The following is an 8,822-nucleotide window of genomic DNA, read 5'->3' on the forward strand; positions in this document are numbered from 1 at the left end:
CCGACTCCCGACGTAATCCCAGCGGTAGAGTGGGAGGCGGGGCTAGAAATGAGATTGACAGGGCGGAGTTCTGGGAGGGCGCTCAGGTGCCGCGGAGTTAGAGGCTTAGCCTGGACCCTGGTTCGGGGCCGGGAGGGGCGGGGAGGGGCGGGGAGGGGCGGGGGCCGGGAGGCGGGGAGAGGGGGGCGGTCTGGGGTCCTGGGCTCCGGTGTCCGGAGGAGGAGGACGGGGACAGGACTCTGGGGCTGAGGCAGCACCGCCTTTGGGCTTGTTCCCCGGCTTTTAGATCGCCAAAGACCTGGGGGCTGGGTTTCATGGTAGGGTTGGCGATCTAAGGCGTGACGGTAAAACGTTTTTGTGGGTTTTTTTTTTTATATTTTATAAATTTTTTACAGAGAGGAAGGGAGAGGAATAGAGAGTTAGAAACATCGATGAGAGAGAAACATCCATCAGCCGCCTCCTGCGCACCCCCTACTGGGGATGTGCCCGCAGCCCAGGTATGTTTTGTTTTTTGTTTAGTTTTGTTTTTCAAAGATGAAATAGGAAACTTTAATATGTCAACCCACACACCAGAGGTCGCCGTGGTCAACAGTTTGGTGCGGACTCTTTATGACACACGCACACACACACACACCACACATGCACACACATACACACACACGCGCACACACGTACGTGCGCACACACGCACACACATGTGAGCAGAACACACGTTGTTTAGCTGGCTCCCCTCGTTTTCTGGGGTTTTTTCCTTCCTTCTAAATGGGAGAGTCCTCTCGTGAAGTCTGTAGTCCGAAGTGAAAGGAAGAGACGCGATCTCCTCTCTTAGGAAAAACGAGGCGTTTCCTACCCGGACCACAGGCCACCCCCGAGTGAAGCCAGGGCTTCGCTGTGGCCCCGAGGCTGGGAGTGGCGTGCCCCCGAGGCTGGGAGTGAGGTGCCTGGTCCCCTAATCCTCCTCCCTCCCCTCCCTTGCCCGGGCCCCACGGGCACGCTGGTTCCCGGGCCTTCTTAGGACCTGCCAAGCACACAGTTGCGCCCCAGGACCTTTGCATTTGCTGTTCCCTCTGCCTGGAACTCTTTCCCGCAATCTGACTCCATTTGCTCTCTTCCTCTCTTGAGCCATGATTCCGCTCAGGTGTCACCTTAGCAGAGAGGCCCCCCCAACCCCCCTTCTCTTTACCGAACAGACCGGTCTCCCTTGCACTCCTTTGTTTCTCTTCATAGCACGGATCCCCTAACACACCCAACTCTTCCTTAGTGGTCCTATTATTTTGCCTCCCAGATGAAATGTCAGTTCCGTAAAGACAAGGATTTGCATCCAATGTGATCACCGTTATAGATCCGGTGTCTGGCACATAGTTACAAATCAGCCTGCGTTAAAAAACAAACAAACAAAAAACAAACAAAAAAAAAACCAAATGTGACCCCTGGCCGGGTAGCTCAGTTGATTGGAGCATTGTCCTGTACACCTAAAGGTTGCAGGTTCAATCCCTGGTCAGGGCACATACAAGCAGCAAGCAATGAATGCATAAATAAGTGGAACAACAAATAAATCTCTCTCTCTCTCTCTCTCTCTCTCTCTCTCTCTCTCTCTCTCTCTCTTCCCTCCACCTCCCTCCCACTTTCTCTCTCTGAAAAGCAATGGGAAAAAAATCCTCGTTGGCCTAATTCTTGGCTGGCCTTGTGCCTCGAGTCTCTTTGTCATGATTCCCTCCCCTCACTTCTACCCTTAAGTCCCATCCTTCTACCCCACAGGGCCCAAGGTGCTGGGGTCCAGCCCCAGCGGGTCCAGGGGTTCCCCAAGGTGTGGACGGAGTCGGCGAAGAATGAAGGACACTGGCGTCAGTGTTCAGGTGATCATCATAGCCAGGTTCTTCTTTTTATTGTCATCTAACATCTGTATTTATCCTATTTGGTCCCAATCCTATCCATTCTATACAAAAGGCCAGGGGGCGTCCCATCTCCATTCCAAGGTTACTCCATTGCTCCACTAAGCTCCAAGGAAGTCACTGAAGGAGGTCACTCCACGCAAAGATCAAAGAGACCAACCACCCCTCTGGGGAAACAACCTTTCTCAGGGAGGTGGTCCTGTTTAAAACACATAGCTGTTAAGAGGGGAGCAAACATATTAAGAACAATATGCCATATATGCCAGGTCCCTTGAAACATCCCTGCAGGGACTGCCTCAAGCAGCCAGGGTGGATCGGCTTCCAACACCAAGGGACGACCTCAGGAGGTAGGGCAGTACCACAGAACACTGACAAGGTACTACTAACTAAGCCAAAAGCATATTCTGGCCAAAAGTACAGATTTAAAAATGCCGATTTTTAACAAGAGTCGTGGTGGGTGTGAGGGCCAGAGAGCAGGGTCGTCAGCCCCATGACAAGGAGCTATGGGAGCAGGAAGGAGGGCCATTCCCATGTCCTAAGTCCAGATGGCCTGGGGTGCCAGGATGAACCAGAAATTCACGTAGTTCATGTAGGAAATGAAACCCGAGGGAGGAAGAAAGCAGAGGGGGTGAGGTGTAGAGTTCACCAGCCCCACCTGGACCCCAGTCCTCTCCCCATGCCCAATGATACCCCCTACCCTGTCCCCATATACATCCCTACACCCAACCTCAACCCCATTCCCTGCACTGTCCGAATCCATTTTCAAATTCAATCCCGTCCCCAGTTCCATCTCATTCCCTACCCTGTCCCCATATACATCCCTACACCCAACCTCAACCCCATTCCCTGCACTGTCCGAGTCCATTTCCAAATTCAACCCCGTCCCCAGTTCCATCTCATCCCCTACCCTGTCCCCAACCCCTTCACCTGCATTTCCCTCAACCCTCCACCTTCAAACCCAAACCTAACCCATCCCCTACCCTGCCACCAATAATCCATTTCCTAACCCAAACCCAACCCCATCCTCATCCCCAACTCTTTCCCGGGCCGTCCCCCATCGGTATCACGGAACCCTGTCCAAACCCAACCCCATCCCAGCTCAGACCAATCGCCAGGAAGCAGAAGATGCCAGTCCACGCCAGGTAGAAGCTACGCCCCAGACTGTCGGTCATGCCTTCCTGCAGGAACTCATGGGCCTGCAGCAGGTAGAACAGGACACCCAATACCATGCTGGTCCCTGCAGGAGTACAGGTGTTAGGAGGCTGGACAGCAGGTGTGTGAAGACCCGTGCCCCTGGCTGTGTAACTGCGTGGCTCTTGCCCATTATTTCCCCACTTCCTTTGCCCCCCTGCATCTCTCCTCACAAGTAGGATAAGAGGCTCCTGACAATGTCATAGCAGAGGGCATTGGAAGTGCAAGTCTTGGTCTTTCTGTGGGCCACGGGGGTGTCTAAAACCACAGGCTTTGGGGCCAACTGACTGGAACGCTTGTCTGGCCTCGGCCTCCCACCGTCGGGACACACTCCATCTCTCTGAGCCTCATTCCCCCCATCTGTAAAGTGGGCATAATTGCAGGAACCATCTCCCTGGTTGTCAGGAGAAGAATTATTGAGGTTGGCCCATTTCCTGGCACACAGGGAGCCCTCAAGAATCAAGCCAGATTAACATCACTGTACTGGGTCTTTAATTTGGGGTTTCTGAGGTAGTGGATAAGGAACTCTGTCATTCTGGATATTTTAGCTGTATTTTTGAATGACATGAATTGAAGATGATTTGTGAAAAGGAAAAGTTTTTGTTTTCAGGTAGTGAATGGAGTACTGGGTAATTTTTATTTATAAATTTTTGAGAGAGAGAGAGAGAGAGAATGGAGAGTGAGGAAGACAGAGAGAGAACATCGATTAGTTGTTCCTCTTATTTATACATTCATTGGTTGATTCTTGTATGTGCCCTGATTGAGGATAAAACTCACATCCTTGCTGTATCAGAACGATGCTCTAACCCAGTGGTCAGCAAACCGGCTCGCGAGCCACATGCGGCTCTTTGGCCCTTTGAGTGTGGCTCTTCCACAAAATACCATGTGCGGGCGCACAGGTACAGTGCGATTGAAACTTTGTGGCCCATGCACAGAAGTCGGTATTTTGTGGAAGAGCCACACTTTGTTGAATTTTTTAAAAAGTGGGGAAATCTGTAGGATTGGTTACAAAGGACAACGGAGAGGTACATGTTTCTTTTACAGGTAATGCAAGTTCGTTAACCTCTCACATAAATATTTTACCGAGGTTATGCAGGTAAAAGATAACGATGAGGAATGTTGGGTTCATCTCCTCCCAGTATCAGGTCTATATCTCTGGAATTTTGGAGAGATTATACTGACTTTGAAAGCTGTTCTTTTCCCAGATGCACAAACAGTGAACAGGGTGTGCTCAAGATAAAGGTTAACATACCCTATAGACCTTAGGACGTGACTTCCTGCAATAACCCATCTGTTGGGAGTATTTTATGATCAGAACATCCCATGTGGTTACTTTCAGTTAGTGAGTTTGTCAGACTTGCCAAATAGTTATATTCTTGCTCATATTTCTTCTCATCGTATCTCCCTCTTGAGTCTCTCCTAGCCCCACGCTCCACCCTTCCCCCATTTTGCAGAAATTCTGCAGCCATTGGTTCACTGCACCCAGGAAGTGAAGACCCCTCCTGGAACAAAGTATAGAAGCCACGTCTCCCAGCCGCCCCTCTCTCAGACCCAGAAGTCCACACCCATCCTGCTTAGGACCCACAGTCAAGGGACCAGCTCCCTCCTAATTCTGGACCCCAAAGTCTAGACCGCCATGAAGGTCCTTCCTTTTGAGACTTTGGAGTCCAGGTAGCCCCTCATATTCTTCTTCACAGTGGAGAACGTGGGGTTCAGCTCAGAAAGGCAATGTGTCTCACCAGGAAGCAGCACAGCCTGGGTTCAGGTCCCTGCCCGTCTGACTCTCATTTCTCAGAAAACACGGAGAGGCTGTGAAAAGCCACCCAGGGCCTCGTGGGCTATACTGAGGACCAGGTTCTATGCTGTGATTTGGCAGGGACACCCACTTCTCCAACGTCAATGCTGAAGCTGGCATTGTCCTCAACGAACACTCATCAAGCTCACTTCCTGGTGTGAAAATGAACTTGGCCACAAATATGGAGAGATTGGTCGGATGATCCACGTGGCATCCATATAGTGAGCGCCCCCTGGACCCCAGCCCTGTGGGAGGAGGAGAGGCCTTCAGCTACTGGCGAGCCGTTGCCCCAAATCGATTCCCAACACACTGAAAATCTCCTGACCTCCACAGGGTGCAGCCCTGACATCCTGGAGAAGTAGGGGTGTGGCCTAGGGAAGCCTAGCTTGTCATACATAGTAAAGCTCACTGGCCCTAGCCGGTTTGGCTCAGTGGATAGAGCCTCGGCCTGTGGACTGAAGGGTCCCAGGTTCTATTCCGGTCAAGAGCACATGCCTGGGTTGCAGGCGTGATCCCCAGTAGAGGGCATGCAGGAGGCAGCTGATTCATGATTCTCTCTCATCAATGATGTTTCTCTCTCTCCCTCCCTCTCCCTTCCTCTTTGAAATCAATAAAAATATATTTTAAAAAATAAAGTTCACTGTATCCAGTCCTCCCCCCACCCCCCAAAAAATCAACAACAACTGTGGTGAAGATTAAATGAGATGTGAGCATATAACTTCTGGCTTATAAAGGTGCCAGATAAGTGTTTTCACCTCAATTCTATAGCTCACAGGCTAAAAAGAAAGGTAAATACACTTTCAGCCGTTAAATCAACATTTACTGACGAGGATCTGACAGACCCCAGGAGCTGTACTGTATGAGTCCCGATCTTTTTTTAAAAAATATATTTTATTGATTTTTTTTACAGAGAGGAAGGGAGAGGGATAGAGAGTTAGAAACATCGATAAGAGAGAAACATCGATCAGCTGCTTCCTGCACACTCCCTACTGGGGATGTGCCCACAAGCAAGGTACATATATACCCTTGACTGGAATCGAACCTGGGACCTTTCAATCTGCAGTCCCACGCTCTATCCATTGAGCAAAACCAGTTAGGGCTATGAGTTCCTAACTTTATGCAGCTCCATGCGAGGTGGGGGAAATGGACAATGAACAAATGCATAGAAAACAAAACTTGACACAGGGTTGAAACAGGAATTTTAGGGATAAATAGAACAGATTTAGGAAATTTTTGAAATGAAGGGGACCATGGAGGAAGCACAGGGCTGCAGAGCAGCAGAAGGTATATTTCTATAGAATAGGGGAAGCTGAAAAGCTGCAACAGGCACATTTCCATAGAATGAGGGAGCTGGGAACAGCAAATATTTACAAAATAAAACGAAGCAAGCCCTTCATCCAGAAGGAGAAGAAGAAAGCCCAAAGGGAATAGGAAAATAGGGAAGGAGTTGGGGGAGAACCTCACATGTCCCACCTGGGCCAGGAGTTACTATAGTAACCAGTCTAAGGGAATAGTGACCATCAGAGGGGATATCAAGGCACCAGGATCTGCTGCCTTTATAAACCATAGGGAAAGGGAACTCAGTGGGACCCTTCGCCCCTCCCTACGTGGGAGTCCATTCTGTGGGACTCTTTCTCTCTCCCCACTTGGGAGTCTACATGTTCTTCAATAAATCTCCATCTTTGCTATACCACTTTCTCTCTGTGCATTCATTCTTCGATTCTGGCGGACAAAAAATCAAGTTCCAGTCCAAAAATTCCATTTCAGAGTTAAGTGCTATAATGAAATATCGCGGATGGTAAGAAGAGCTTACCCCTGGAGAAAGGGAAAGATTTGTTGGTTAATTTGGATTCCACATGGAAATTCAGCTCAGAATTAGATTTGGAATTGACTGTTTGTGATCTAGACTAGCTCTGAAATTGGGACAGGACGTCGAGGTCTACCTAAAAAGACTCTGGCAGTGGGACAACAACAACACAGAAACTTTAAACCAGGAAGGAAACCTGCAGGTGACATGAGATGAAGGGGCTCCATGGAGCATTAACTCACCAGCTCAACAACTGCATCAAAGACACTGCCCATCACCATCACTTTGTCTCCGTTTGTCCATCTCCAGAGCTATGGCTCTATCCCCCGGGCACTTCCCTCCCCAGATCCAGGAAGGCTGCCTCCCTTCCAGAATTTACACCCAAAAAGGACCCTGTCTAACAGAGTCAAGGAGAAATCTTCTTTTGTCTCACTTTGGGAAGAGGAGAGCAGTTCCCTGAAGTAACCCAGGGGTCTTCCCCTGCCTCCTCATTGGCCAACATTGTATCACATGTTTATTTATAAACCAATCCCTGGACAGCAGACACCCCCCTGACCCCCTTGGTGCAGTAAAGCTCATTTGTGGTCACATGAGCACAGCCGGTTGTCCAAACAAAATCAAGGTTCTGACAAGTGGCAGAAGGAATGCATGCTGGGTAGGCAACACCAATGTCTATGATGGGTCAACTTGTGGGACTGAGGTAGAATTGGATTAAAGATCTGAATTGAGATAACACATGGGCTCACACTAAGGAATGAAGCATATGTGGGGGTCTGAGTTAGAAGTGAGGGTCAATTCCACTGTTAGGAATCAGCCATCTACTAGTAATCTGACAATGGTTCCTGTGTTACTCCATGCAAATGCTAAAGTCCTACCTCGGTCTTCAATCCCCATGTCTTCCAAATCCTGTGAGGCCTCTGAACCCATCACCCACCCTTGTCCCTCTGATTCATTCAGCTCCAATAAAAAAGTCTTCCCTGCTAGAACATTCTAGGTCTCCCTCCTCTTCTCACCTGCCTGTCACTCTGCCCAGGACTCACTGCTCCCAAGTAGCTACATGAATCCATCTACACCTCTTACAAGATTTTGTGCGAATGTCCTCTTCACCTGGGGTCTTTCCAACCACCTTTCCCAACATTATAACTGCAGGGGTGGTGAGATCAAAGGGAACCAATAACCCCCTAGGCCTCCTCTGGTCTTATTTTTCTCCATAGCACTCACTGCCACATAAAAAACAACAACCTATAAATGTGAAGTTCTTGTTTCCTTACTTAAGTCTCCACCCAGTGGAATGAGGGGCTTTGTGACTGAATTTTGTTGTTTTGTGGAAGCTGTGCCCTCAGAGGCCAGAACAGATTCTGGCTCACAGTCAATGCTCAGTAGATACTTCAGGAATGAATACAATGAGCAAAGATGAAAATGCAAAGAAATTCATCCCACCATCATTGTAATGAAAGCCATTCAAAGGCACTTCAAGGTTGAAGAGTGAAATAAGTCAGAAGACAGCTATCGTGTAGAATAAAGGTAGGAGTAATCATTCTAAGAGAGGAAATGGTCCAAGACTTTCTAAATTTATTTTTAATTTGTTTGTTGTTGTTGTTAATCCTCACCCAAGGATATTTTTTCGTTGATTTTTTTTTAAAATATATTTTATTGATTTTTTACAGAGAGGAAGGGAGAGAGATAGAGAGTTAGAAACGTCAATGAGAGAGAAACATCGATCAGCCGCCTCCTGCACATCTCCTACTGGGGATGTGCCCGCGGGATGTGCCCGCAACCCAGGTACATGCCCTTGACCGGAATGGAACCTGGGACCTTTCAGTCCACAAGCCAACGCTCTGTCCACTGAGCCAAACCGGTTTTGGCTTTTCGTTGATTTTTAGGGAGAGTGGAAGAGAGAGGGAAAGACAGAAACATCGATGTAAGAGAGTGTCACGGCCAAAGTAGATCCTGAGTTGGGGGGGAGGGGGGTGAAAGGATTGAGAAAAGACAGGCAAGAGAATGAAAGCTGGGTCTCGGTGGGACGCTGCTCCCTGATGAGGAGACAGCGCCCACAAGCCGTGTCTTTATTTTATAGCAGATGCCACGAGGCAAAGTAGGGGCGTGATCACATTGTTTACAGCATTCTCGTGAGTTT

The sequence above is a fragment of the Myotis myotis genome, unplaced genomic scaffold (genome assembly GCF_014108235.1).
Source record: "Myotis myotis isolate mMyoMyo1 unplaced genomic scaffold, mMyoMyo1.p scaffold_m19_p_28, whole genome shotgun sequence".
Classification (NCBI taxonomy): Eukaryota; Metazoa; Chordata; class Mammalia; order Chiroptera; family Vespertilionidae; genus Myotis; species Myotis myotis.